Genomic DNA, 13,097 nt, shown 5'->3' with positions numbered 1-13,097 from the left:
GCTGTTAGCAGACTTCTGGCTTACCGCGTCCAGGGGTATTCCCATGTCCTCCAGTGCTGTATCTAGGAGGACCTCTAGGGGGCCCCTGGTTTTGCCCATACAAGGGAGGGGGTCAAGGATGCTTTGAAGGGAGGCCCTTCGCTTGAAGAGGGTCATTGCTACAGAGGTACTGCTGGTCAGGGAAGGTGTTGACCCCGACCTCTCCCTCGGTGCATTAGTGAACACCTCTTCTGCGAGGTGTGCTAGGGTTTGTGCCAACGACTGGGAAGGCTGGCTGGGGATGCCCTGGCTGGCTGCTACCTGCCCACTAGGCGGCAGTGTAGCCGTCCCACTCGCCTCCGTCTCTGCCTGCGAGGGCAAGACTGGGGACTTTGTGTGGACATTAGCTGGTTTTGGATCTATGGGGGCCACCTGCAACTTGCTGTCTTTGATCCTGATCTTCTTTCTTTTCCCCCCCTCGTCTCTACCCTTTCTTTTCCCCACCCTCTGCTGGTTCTTCACTCCCTTCCCCTCCTTCTCACTCTCACTTTCACTGTCGCTTTTGCTTTCCTCCCCCACGGACTCAATCATTATGGCGTCATAACGAGAGCCGAGGGGGAGTGCTGGCGCTGAGAGGGCCCTACTCAGGGGGGGGCCGCTGCTGGGTCCGGGCTCCCTCCCTGACTCGTGTTCTGCATCAGAGGAGCTACTGGAGGAGCTAGTGGAGTGGCTGTTGTACTCTCTCTCTGGGCTGGGGGAAGGGGTCCTCGTAAAACGGGACATGTCTCGGGGGCGGGGGGGTGAGGGGGTGCTGGTGATGATGGTGGTGCTGGAGTCTGGGTCTTGGATACTGTTGGTGGTGATGTGGACTGATCTTTGTTACTTGCTCCCTCTTCCTGCTCAGGCCTAGGCTTGTTCATGTTTGCCTTGCTGGCTCTGGCCATGTTGGCATAGGAAGAGGGGCAGTCCTTAAACAGGTGCCCCTTCTTTCCACACAAATTGCACTGCCTCTCTTCTCTGCAGTGGCTGGTCTCGTGGGGGGCGCCGCAGTTCCTGCACTTGACTACAGTACACGCGGCCGTCAGGTGTCCTAATTCCCCACATTTCCTGCAGAGTTTTGGCATCCCATTATAGAATACCAGCCCTCTGTTGGGCCCTAACACTATGGAGTTTGGAATGTGGCGGACGCCTCCAATGCCCGATGGATCAACATTAAGGCGTACCAGCCACTTTCTGGCTCCTGTCCAAACCCCATCTTCATCTGTAATTTTCCTCCCTTCTGATGACACCCTCCCATAGCGGTTAAGCCATGTTGTAATATCATAGTCGCTAACAGCCTCATTGAAAAATTGGACAGTAACAACTTTCATTTCTCTGTCTGTCAGTGCATCCACACAAAATTCTTTGTATGGAGCGAGATATTTATTCTCCCCCCAAAAGGACCACATTTCTTGTAACTTTTGGGGGTTCCTAAAACTGACCTCAAACACTTCCTTAAGCCCTGGCAATTTCACCAAACAATTCAAGTCAGAAGGGGAAAAACCCATACCCCTCTGAAGAATGGTCCGGCTGAACTCCAGTCTCGTCAGTCCTGGTTCCGTTTCATCTTGCTTGTTTCTTGTGAAGCGCACCGCATTGTGCCTCCTGGTTTCCTGGTTTGGCCGGAACGCCATCCTTCAGCTGGCTCCTCCGATTGGGGTGGAAGAAGCCTCTGGACGTCCGGGTTGTCTCTCTCTACGGAAAAGAGACAACGTAAGCAGCAAATCTGGGCAGTTGAAGGAACTATTACTTTAGTCCCTGAGGAGATGGTCGCCTCGCAAGAGGGACCCCCTCCCCAGGTGAACGGTGTCCTTCCCTGGCGGAGTAGGGGGCGCTGCTTGGCACCGAGACCACGTAGGAAGAATCGTGGCTGTGACGCCTCCTCGGGGTCCGGGGCCGCCCTCTGCTCCTCCCAGATGGCGCCCTCTGCTGGGCGCCTGCTGCTCTCTCGGTCTGGATCTCGATTACAATCAAGGGCTGGGGATGAGGTCGTCTAGGTCATCAAAGGGTCCTCAAAGGTCGTCTGGATGGTAGGTCCTCCTTCTCTCTAACTCCAGGAACGTCTGGAAAAGCCGGAACCGCCTGAAAAAGAAAAAAACGGGAACCGCCTGAAAAAGAAAAAACTGCTCTCAACAGTCAACAAAATCTTGAAAGACCCTCGGCCTGGATTGGGCAAGCCAAAACCAGACTGAGCATTAGTCTTCCAAAAAGTTGCCGAGCTGAAGAAAGCCAGTCAAAAATAAAAAAAATTCTGTTCCTCCTCACCCGAACAAACCTCTCACAGACCCTCGGAGGGAGCGGGCAATGCCACTACCCTCTAAGCCTTAGTCTTAGAAAGATTTATTCGAACTGAAGAGAAGCCAGAGTATATGGCTGGCTAAGAAGGACCTGGCATAGGGACATGTTCCACCACACTTGTCTGGTTAGCTGCATGCTCCCATGAAACAAACTGCTGCTGTCTACATCATCATCACATGTGAATAAAAGAAAGAAAGACAGCAAGAAAGAAAGAGAGAAAGAAAGAGAAAGAAAGAAAGAGAGAAAGACAAAAAAGAAGTAAAACGGCGGGAAAACTTGCATCAACACTGGCACTCTCCCTCCAGCAGGGGTAGACAAAATGCTCACAGGAGAGATCCAGATCTGACTTTGACCAACGTTAGAGAAAGGTGTGCACCGTTCCCGGAGGTACTGCAATACCGGGCTGATGCGTGGAGTGGACGGAGCAAGCCCCTGTTCCATCTCCCGATTCCAAAAATCAATTTAATATATGGTCCCCTGATAGGGGACGTATCAGATATTAAACTGATAAGAACAGATACTACACTTGATCTTAGCCAAAAGGCCGAGAAGCGATGGCGACTTGGCCCTTGCCCGGGGCCCCCCAGCCCAGACGGCACAGGGGGATTCAAAGGTGGGTGCAAAATTCCAAGCACAAGCAGACCCCCAAAAAACGGGCTGCTGCTTCCAGAGGGGAAATGTGCAATTTAAGCAGGAGGAAACAAAACAAAGCAAAAACACACACATAACACCAAAAACAAAACATAAACTGGCGGAGTGCGTCTTACAAATAGTCATGCCAAGCTGCTATGCTGTGCAAGGTGCCTTGGGTAACTACAACTGTGCCTCGCTGGCTGGCTGGCTTGCTAAGAAGGTCCTGGCATAGGGACATGTTCCACCACACTTGTCTGGTTAGCTGCATGCTCCCAGGAAACAACCTGCTGCTGTCTACATCATCACCACATGTGAATAAAAGAAAGAAAGACAGCAAGAAAGAAAGAGAGAAAGAAAGAGAGAAAGAGAGAAAGAAAGAGAGAAAGAAAGAAAGAGAGAAAGAAAAAAAAAGAAGTAAAACGGCGGGAAAACTTGCATCAACACTGGCACTCTCCCTCCAGCAGGGGTAGACAAAATGCTCACAGGAGAGATCCAGATCTGACTTTGACCAACGTTAGAGAAAGGTGTGCACCGTTCCACGTCGTTGCGTGGCCTGCTCCGGTCTACGTCCCTCAGAGCACAATTGAAGTCACCTGACACGATGACGGGTACGTTCCCCAGCAGGAGTGGACGCAGCTGTGGAAAAAATTGAACTCTTTCGTTTTGGTTAGTGGGTGCGTAGACATTGACCAGTCTGAGGGGAGTGTTGTTGTATGTCACATCCACGCTCAGAATTCTACCAGGTTCTACCTCCCTGCTGCTGCGGGAGGTAATAAATGGGTTTTTAAACAGGATACCTACTCCGTCGGCTCTGGCTATGTTGGAGCCCGACCAGAAGGAGTCCCCCAGGGTCCAACTCTCCTTCAGGTCCCTATAATCAGGGCTCGACGAAATACCACACTCCTGCAGAAAGATGAGATCTGCTTTCAAGTTAGCTAGATAGTTTAGTACATCAAATCTTTTTTGTGTCTCCCTGATGCTCCTGACATTAACAGACACACATATCAGGGCCATCAGGGTAGCTAACAAGAAAAGGAGTCGCTGCGTCCACCCCATAGCGACTATGATTGGGAGGTCGGGACACTCTTCCTACTCTTAGCTCTACGCTTGCTTCGAGGGGGCTTGGGCTTATTTGCAACTCCCATCACCCCTGAGAAGGTACTCACTGCTGCCTCGTCCAAGAAGGCACCGTCTTTATATGCACAGTACGTGGAGTTGTTGGGGCTATTCAACTCCCCACAAGGTAAGTCTGGTGGAACTTGCTCAGGGCCCCTCGGAACGTGTGGGTCAGCTTTGTCCTGGGGGGGGGTTATGACAGACAGCATTCTTTGGCTGTTACCGTCTGTTGAATTGGAGCTGTTAGCAGACTTCTGGCTTACCGCGTACAGGGGTATTCCCATGTCCTCCTGTGCTGTATCTAGGAGGACCTCTAGGGGGCCCCTGGTTTTGCCCATACAAGGGAGGGGGTCAAGGATGCTTTGAAGGGAGGCCCTTCGCTTGAAGAGGGTCATTGCTACAGAGGTACTGCTGGTCAGGGAAGGTGTTGACCCCGACCTCTCCCTCGGTGCATTAGTGAACACCTCTTCTGCGAGGTGTGCTAGGGTTTGTGCCAACGACTGGGAAGGCTGGCTGGGGATGCCCTGGCTGGCTGCTACCTGCCCACTAGGCGGCAGTGTAGCCGTCCCACTCGCCTCCGTCTCTGCCTGCGAGGGCAAGACTGGGGACTTTGTGTGGACATTAGCTGGTTTTGGATCTATGGGGGCCACCTGCAACTTGCTGTCTTTGATCCTGATCTTCTTTCTTTTCCCCCCCTCGTCTCTACCCTTTCTTTTCCCCACCCTCTGCTGGTTCTTCACTCCCTTCCCCTCCTTCTCACTCTCACTTTCACTGTCGCTTTTGCTTTCCTCCCCCACGGACTCAATCCTTATGGCGTCATAATGAGAGCCGAGGGGGAGTGCTGGCGCTGAGAGGGCCCTACTCAGGGGGGGGGGGCGCTGCTGGGTCCGGGCTCCCTCCCTGCCTCGTGTTCTGCATCAGAGGAGCTACTGGAGGAGCTAGTGGAGTGGCTGTTGTACTCTCTCTCTGGGCTGGGGGAAGGGGTCCTCGTAAAACGGGACATGTCTCGGGGGCGGGGGGGTGAGGGGGTGCTGGTGATGATGGTGGTGCTGGAGTCTGGGTCTTGGATACTGTTGGTGGTGATGTGGACTGATCTTTGTTACTTGCTCCCTCTTCCTGCTCAGGCCTAGGCTTGTTCATGTTTGCCTTGCTGGCTCTGGCCATGTTGGCATAGGAAGAGGGGCAGTCCTTAAACAGGTGCTCCTTCTTTCCACACAAATTGCACTGCCTCTCTTCTCTGCAGTGGCTGGTCTCGTGGGGGGCGCCGCAGTTCCTGCACTTGACTACAGTACACGCGGCCGTCAGGTGTCCTAATTCCCCACATTTCCTGCAGAGTTTTGGCATCCCATTATAGAATATCAGCCCTCTGTTGGGCCCTAACACTATGGAGTTTGGAATGTGGCGGACGCCTCCAATGCCCGATGGATCAACATTAAGGCGTACCAGCCACTTTCTGGCTCCTGTCCAAACCCCATCTTCATCTGTAATTTTCCTCCCTTCTGATGACACCCTCCCATAGCGGTTAAGCCATGTTGTAATATCATAGTCGCTAACAGCCTCATTGAAAAATTGGACAGTAACAACTTTCATTTCTCTGTCTGTCAGTGCATCCACACAAAATTCTTTGTATGGAGCGAGATATTTATTCTCCCCCCAAAAGGACCACATTTCTTGTAACTTTTGGGGGTTCCTAAAACTGACCTCAAACACTTCCTTAAGCCCTGGCAATTTCACCAAACAATTCAAGTCAGAAGGGGAAAAACCCATATCCCTCTGAAGAATGGTCCGGCTGAACTCCAGTCTCGTCAGTCCTGGTTCCGTTTCATCTTGCTTGTTTCTTGTGAAGCGCACCGCATTGTGCCTCCTGGTTTCCTGGGTTGGCCGGAACGCCATCCTTCAGCTGGCTCCTCCGATTGGGGTGGGAGAAGCCTCTGGACGTCCGGGTTGTCTCTCTCTACGGAAAAGAGACAACGTAAGCAGCAAATCTGGGCAGTTGAAGGAACTATTACTTTAGTCCCTGAGGAGATGGTCGCCTCGCAAGAGGGACCCCCTCCCCAGGTGAACGGTGTCCTTCCCTGGCGGAGTAGGGGGCGCTGCTTGGCACCGAGACCACGTAGGAAGAATCGTGGCTGTGACACCTCCTCGGGGTCCGGGGCCGCCCTCTGCTCCTCCCAGATGGCGCCCTCTGCTGGGCGCCTGCTGCTCTCTCGGTCTGGATCTCGATTACAATCAAGGGCTGGGGATGAGGTCGTCTAGGTCATCAAAGGGTCCTCAAAGGTCGTCTGGATGGTAGGTCCTCCTTCTCTCTAACTCCAGGAACGTCTGGAAAAGCCGGAACCGCCTGAAAAAGAAAAAAACGGGAACCGCCTGAAAAAGAAAAAACTACTCTCAACAGTCAACAAAATCTTGAAAGACCCTCGGCCTGGATTGGGCAAGCCAAAACCAGACTGAGCATTAGTCTTCCAAAAAGTTGCCGAGCTGAAGAAAGCCAGTCAAAAATAAAAAAAAATTCTGTTCCTCCTCACCCGAACAAACCTCTCACAGACCCTCGGAGGGAGCGGGCAATGCCACTACCCTCTAAGCCTTAGTCTTAGAAAGATTTATTCGAACTGAAGAGAAGCCAGAGTATATGGCTGGCTAAGAAGGACCTGGCATAGGGACATGTTCCACCACACTTGTCTGGTTAGCTGCATGCTCCCAGGAAACAAACTGCTGCTGTCTACATCATCATCACATGTGAATAAAAGAAAGAAAGACAGCAAGAAAGAAAGAGAGAAAGAAAGAGAAAGAAAGAAAGAGAGAAAGAAAAAAAAAGAAGTAAAACGGCGGGAAAACTTGCATCAACACTGGCACTCTCCCTCCAGCAGGGGTAGACAAAATGCTCACAGGAGAGATCCAGATCTGACTTTGACCAACGTTAGAGAAAGGTGTGCACCGTTCCCGGAGGTACTGCAATACCGGGCCGATGCGTGGAGTGGACGGAGCAAGCCCCTGTTCCATCTCCCGATTCCAAAAATCAATTTAATATATGGTCCCCTGATAGGGGACGTATCAGATATTAAACTGATAAGAACAGATACTACACTTGATCTTAGCCAAAAGGCCGAGAAGCGATGGCGACTTGGCCCTTGCCCGGGGCCCCCCAGCCCGGACGGCACAGGGGGATTCAAAGGTGGGTGCAAAATTTCAAGCACAAGCAGACCCCAAAAAAACGGGCTGCTGCTTCCAGAGGGGAAATGTGCAATTTAAGCAGGAGAAAACAAAACAAAGCAAAAACACACACATAACACCAAAAACAAAACATAAACTGGCGGAGTGCGTCTTACAAATAGTCATGCCAAGCTGCTATGCTGTGCAAGGTGCCTTGGGTAACTACAACTGTGCCTCGCTGGCTGGCTGGCTTGCTAAGAAGGTCCTGGCATAGGGACATGCTCCACCACACTTGTCTGGTTAGCTGCATGCTCCCAGGAAACAACCTGCTGCTGTCTACATCATCACCACATGTGAATAAAAGAAAGAAAGACAGCAAGAAAGAAAGAGAGAAAGAAAGAGAGAAAGAGAGAAAGAAAGAGAGAAAGAAAGAAAGAGAGAAAGAAAAAAAAAGAAGTAAAACGGCGGGAAAACTTGCATCAACACTGGCACTCTCCCTCCAGCAGGGGTAGACAAAATGCTCACAGGAGAGATCCAGATCTGACATTGACCAACGTTAGAGAAAGGTGTGCACCGTTCCCGGAGGTACTGCAATACCGGGCCGATGCGTGGAGTGGACGGAGCAAGCCCCTGTTCCATCTCCCGATTCCAAAAATCAATTTAATATATGGTCCCCTGATAGGGGACGTATCAGATATTAAACTGATAAGAACAGATACTACACTTGATCTTAGCCAAAAGGCCGAGAAGCGATGGCGACTTGGCCCTTGGCCCCCCAGCCTGGACGGCACAGGGGGATTCAAAGGTGGGTGCAAAATTCCAAGCACAAGCAGACCCCCAAAAAACGGGCTGCTGCTTCCAGAGGGGAAATGTGCAATTTAAGCAGGAGAAAACAAAACAAAGCAAAAACACACACATAACACCAAAAACAAAACATAAACTGGCGGAGTGCGTCTTACAAATAGTCATGCCAAGCTGCTATGCTGTGCAAGGTGCCTTGGGTAACTACAACTGTGCCTCGCTGGCTGGCTGGCTTGCTAAGAAGGTCCTGGCATAGGGACATGTTCCACCACACTTGTCTGGTTAGCTGCATGCTCCCAGGAAACAACCTGCTGCTGTCTACATCATCACCACATGTGAATAAAAGAAAGAAAGAAAGAGAGAAAGAAAGAGAGAAAGAGAGAAAGAAAGAGAGAAAGAAAGAAAGAGAGAAAGAAAAAAAAAAAGAAGTAAAACGGCGGGAAAACTTGCATCAACACTGGCACTCTCCCTCCAGCAGGGGTAGACAAAATGCTCACAGGAGAGATCCAGATCTGACTTTGACCAACGTTAGAGAAAGGTGTGCACCGTTCCCGGAGGTACTGCAATACCGGGCCGATGCGTGGAGTGGACGGAGCAAGCCCCTGTTCCATCTCCCGATTCCAAAAATCTATTTAATATATGGTCCCCTGATAGGGGACGTATCAGATATTAAACTGATAAGAACAGATACTACACTTGATCTTAGCCAAAAGGCCGAGAAGCGATGGCGACTTGGCCCTTGCCCAGGGCCCCCCAGCCCGGACGGCACAGGGGGATTCAAAGGTGGGTGCAAAATTTCAACCACAAGCAGACCCCAAAAAAACGGGCTGCTGCTTCCAGAGGGGAAATGTGCAATTTAAGCAGGAGAAAACAAAACAAAGCAAAAACACACACATAACACCAAAAACAAAACATAAACTGGCGGAGTGCGTCTTACAAACAGTCATGCCAAGCTGCTATGCTGTGCAAGGTGCCTTGGGTAACTACAACTGTGCCTCGCTGGCTGGCTGGCTTGCTAAGAAGGTCCTGGCATAGGGACATATTCCACCACACTTGTCTGGTTAGCTGCATGCTCCCAGGAAACAAACTGCTGCTGTCTACATCATCACCACATGTGAATAAAAGAAAGAAAGACAGCAAGAAAGAAAGAGAGAAAGAAAGAGAGAAAGAGAGAAAGAAAGAGAGAAAGAAAGAAAGAGAGAAAGAAAAAAAAAGAAGTAAAACGGCGGGAAAACTTGCATCAACACTGGCACTCTCCCTCCAGCAGGGGTAGACAAAATGCTCACAGGAGAGATCCAGATCTGACTTTGACCAACGTTAGAGAAAGGTGTGCACCGTTCCCGGAGGTACTGCAATACCGGGCCGATGCGTGGAGTGGACGGAGCAAGCCCCTGTTCCATCTCCCGATTCCAAAAATCAATTTAATATATGGTCCCCTGATAGGGGACGTATCAGATATTAATACTCTTTTATTGAGATTTTACATTTTTTTACATTTACACCCATTCGTTTTTTCATTCATTTTACATTTCTTTTAAAGATGACATTCATGCATACAGACATACATTTTGTTTTAAAAGCATTTAAAATACATTTAAAAACACCAAGACAATTGTGCTTTGTACATGGTTAAAACAGACACAGATTAAAATCAACATGAAAAAAACCTGTGCTGTTTTAAAAGTGACTGGAAAAAAAGAACCATCTATAAAAAACCAGTGCTTGTGAGGGCCGGGGAGTGCTCTCTAAAAGTTCAAAAGTGAACATAAAACTAGATCTAAAACAGGGACAGGGGAAAAGGGACAGTGTATAAAACAGTGAGTTAAAATTCTAAAATTTTAAAACACTTAAAATGTAACTTTTAATAGTTTACATTAAAAATCTTAAAGATACATAAAACAAAACAAAACAAAATCAAATAAAACATTCAAATTAAATCAAAGGTCCATAAAACTGAAACAAAAAGACTACATAAAACCAGGGCACCGTTGAAAAACGGTCATGCCAGCTAAAAAGGGCGGAATGCTGGCATGACAAAATAAATAAAAGGCTTAGCGGTGCCCCGTAGTCCCGCTCCTAGGAGCTAGCGGTTCCAGTTTTTTCCTTTATTCCATCTTCACGTCCTGAAGTCCGGCGATCCTCCACTCCGCGCAGGCCTTGTCCTTCCCGAGGGTCCGGATGTCCAGAATTACAAAGTCCTTGATAAGAGTTTGTGCCCTTCTGGTCGTGGTGATAGTGTCTAGCTCCTGCTTGTGATAGACACAGACGTTACGGCCTTCCCACAGGATCTGCTTGACAACATTGATGACACGCCAAACGCACTTAGCTGTGCTGGTAGTGATTCCTCCCGCAGGCCCATAGAGCACAGTCTCAGCGGTCATCTTGGCCGTGTCAGCAAACCTGTTTAGGAAGACAGAGACAGAGAGCCAGACACTGCCAGCCACATCACACTCCCAGAAGATATGGGCTGGTGTTTCTCTCTTGTGGCACTTTGCATAGGGGCATGTTTCTACTTGGGCTAGTCCCCTCCTGAACATGAACGCTCGAGTGGGGAGTGCACTGTGGACGGTGTTCCATGCTATATCCTTCTGGACATTACTGAGGCAGCTGTGAGACACATTCTCCCAGATTTTTTGGCTTTGGGTGAGGGAGAAAGTAGCTACTTTTTCAATTTCCTGGGAACCGGCAAGATATTTAGTTACAGCCTTGTATTCCCAGGAGGCCAATTTTGCTTTATCTAAGCCCAATTTATATATAGTGTCCCTTAAGGTTCTATAATACAATGGGGGGTCCCAGGAGTACGGCACGGTGTTATCAATAGTGCAGAGGCCCAAGGCCCTGAGACAGGTGGCAAAATAGAAACGATTCATGTAACATACCTTCCTGTCCAGGGCCTGGATGTTCTTGATAGTTTGCGTGAGCCCCTGCACTCGGGTGAGCTGCACAACGTCCGGGACCCCCTTACCTCCCTTCTTGTCGGCTTTACTCAGGGTGGCTCGCTTTACCCTCTCCATCTTGCTGCCCCAGATAAAGCGGTGGATAATGCGGTCCACCACTTTTTTGGTGGTCCTGTCTGGGGGAAAGATTTTTCCTACATAAGAGAGGATGGGGAACAGTATAGACTTGGTTATTAATACTCTACCCGTCATTGTTAAGGATCTTGTGCTCCATCCGCCAATCTTTTTACGGACCTGGTTAATGGCCGCCGTCCAGCTCTGGGCCCCCGAGCTATTGTTCTCGAAAATGAGGCCCAGAATCTTGATTTTGTCCTTTTTGACAGGGTACATGTCCGACAGTTCCCTATCTACCTGCCAATTTTTAGACACGTAGACTTCGCTCTTGGACTTATTAATCACTGCCCCGGTCGCCGTGCAGTACTTCTCAAGGATATTACTAATCCGAGGTACCGACGATGTGTTGGTGCAAATGAGTGACACATCGTCCATATATGCTGTTGTTTTGACCTGGACCCCGTTGGATCCAGGCAGCTGGAAACCAGTTATATTGGTATCCCTACGAATTGCCTGCAGGAGGGGTTCAATGCACACGACATATAGCAGTGGGGATAGTGGACAACCCTGTCTGACCCCTGACTGGATAGATATTTTACCAGTCAGGTGCCTGTTCACCAAGACTCGGGTACTAATGTTTGTATAGATGGTTTTAACCCACCCCCTAAGTCCAGGAGCGAATTTCATCTGGTCCATCACTTTGTACATATATTCATGGCTTACCCTATCGAACGCCTTCTCCTGGTCAAGGTTGAACAGGCAGAGGGGATGGTTCCGTTCTCTAGAATAAGCCAGAATGTCCCTTGTTAACATTAAAATATCCGTGATGGACCTCCCTGGGACGCCACAAGCCTGGTCGGGGCCAATGACCAAAGGGAGGTGTACTTGTAGCCGGAGCATCAGAGCTTTGGCTAGTATCTTGTAATCCACGCAAAGGAGGCTGATTGGGCGCCAATTCCGTAGATCTTTAACTTCCCCTTTCTTATGAAGGAGAGTAATTACACTCTCCCGCATAGAAGGGCCCAACCGCTTCTCCCTGTAGACCGCTCTGTAGACCTCCGCTAAATGGACTTTTAGCGTGTCCCAAAAAAGATGGTAATACTCACCCGGGATGCCATCTGGACCTGGCGTCTTACCGGTGTTCATGGTCTTAACCGCCTGGGTGAGCTCCTCCAGCGTGAGTTCTGGGTCCTTCTCCTCCTCCTCCTCGTCCCGCACTGAGTCAGGCTCCAACTGGCTCAGGAACCACTCTATCAGGGTGTCATCTGTAGCTTTGATGTTATACAGGTCCCTATAGAAGTTCTCTACCACTTTTTTCACTCCCTCACTATCCTCTACTATCCTCCCCCTGCTGTCGAGCATGGAGGACATCAAGTGCCGCTTCTCCCTCGTTTTCTGGAAGAAGAAGCGAGTACACTTTTCGTCTTCCTCCATTTTTTGCACTTTTGCATTGTGCATGACCTTTCGTTGTTCCTCCCTACAAAGCACTGAAAGATCTAGCTTGGTCTGGGCTATCTCGTCGCTTACAGGGAACCCCCGAAGCTGAAGCAGGCTCAGACGCTGGAGGGCAGCATTCAGGTATTTATATTTGGCCCTCCTTTCTTTTGCTTTCCTCTTGCCTGCTGCTATGAAATAACCCTTAGTTCTCATTTTGACCATCTCCCACCACTCTATAGGGGAGTTGAATAGGTCACGCAAAGTGGTCCACTCAACAAGCCTGCTCTTATAGGCTGCAGCTATGGAGGGGTCATCGAGTAAGGAGGTGTTTAATTTCCAGACCCCTGACCCCATCTGGGAGGTCTGAGGGACCTGCAATGTTACCTGCAGGAGCCTATGGTCAGAGAAGAAGACGGCCTGGGTGTCTACTGCCGTCTTCGTAAGGGAGCTGGTATGCAGGACGAGATCTATACGGGAGAAGGAGGTCCCAGATGAGCTCACCCAGGTAAAGGGAGGCACCAGGTCCTTACCTGCATCACACAGGGAGAAATCAGATATTATGGAGGACAAAACTCTACTAGAGCGGTCGTTGCGTGGCCTGCTCCGGTCTACGTCCCTCAGAGCACAATTGAA

General features: G+C 49.9%; 4 non-coding genes and 1 pseudogene across 4 annotated transcripts; all 5 read right to left on the bottom strand.

Annotated features, from left to right (window-relative positions):
• Positions 1 to 2,681: 2,681 nt before the first annotated feature.
• LOC131732867 (U2 spliceosomal RNA) lies at positions 2,682 to 2,872 on the bottom strand. The gene has a single exon (XR_009325868.1). It is a non-coding gene; the product is annotated as a U2 spliceosomal RNA (small nuclear RNA).
• Positions 2,873 to 6,989: 4,117 nt separating this feature from the next.
• On the bottom strand, positions 6,990 to 7,180 carry LOC131732864 (U2 spliceosomal RNA). Its single transcript, XR_009325864.1, has one exon. It is a non-coding gene; the product is annotated as a U2 spliceosomal RNA (small nuclear RNA).
• Positions 7,181 to 7,778: 598 nt separating this feature from the next.
• Positions 7,779 to 7,969, bottom strand: LOC131732862 (U2 spliceosomal RNA). The gene has a single exon (XR_009325862.1). It is a non-coding gene; the product is annotated as a U2 spliceosomal RNA (small nuclear RNA).
• A 582-nt stretch (positions 7,970 to 8,551) lies between these two features.
• LOC131732865 (U2 spliceosomal RNA) lies at positions 8,552 to 8,742 on the bottom strand. The gene has a single exon (XR_009325865.1). It is a non-coding gene; the product is annotated as a U2 spliceosomal RNA (small nuclear RNA).
• A 598-nt stretch (positions 8,743 to 9,340) lies between these two features.
• LOC131732874 (U2 spliceosomal RNA) lies at positions 9,341 to 9,495 on the bottom strand (annotated as a pseudogene).
• Between the last annotated feature and the right edge of the window lie 3,602 nt (positions 9,496 to 13,097).

This window comes from Acipenser ruthenus, unplaced genomic scaffold, assembly GCF_902713425.1.
Source record: "Acipenser ruthenus unplaced genomic scaffold, fAciRut3.2 maternal haplotype, whole genome shotgun sequence".
NCBI classification, from domain to species: domain Eukaryota; kingdom Metazoa; phylum Chordata; class Actinopteri; order Acipenseriformes; family Acipenseridae; genus Acipenser; species Acipenser ruthenus.
Note: the sequence above shows the minus strand (reverse complement) of the source record. Positions and strands in the feature narration are given on the sequence as shown.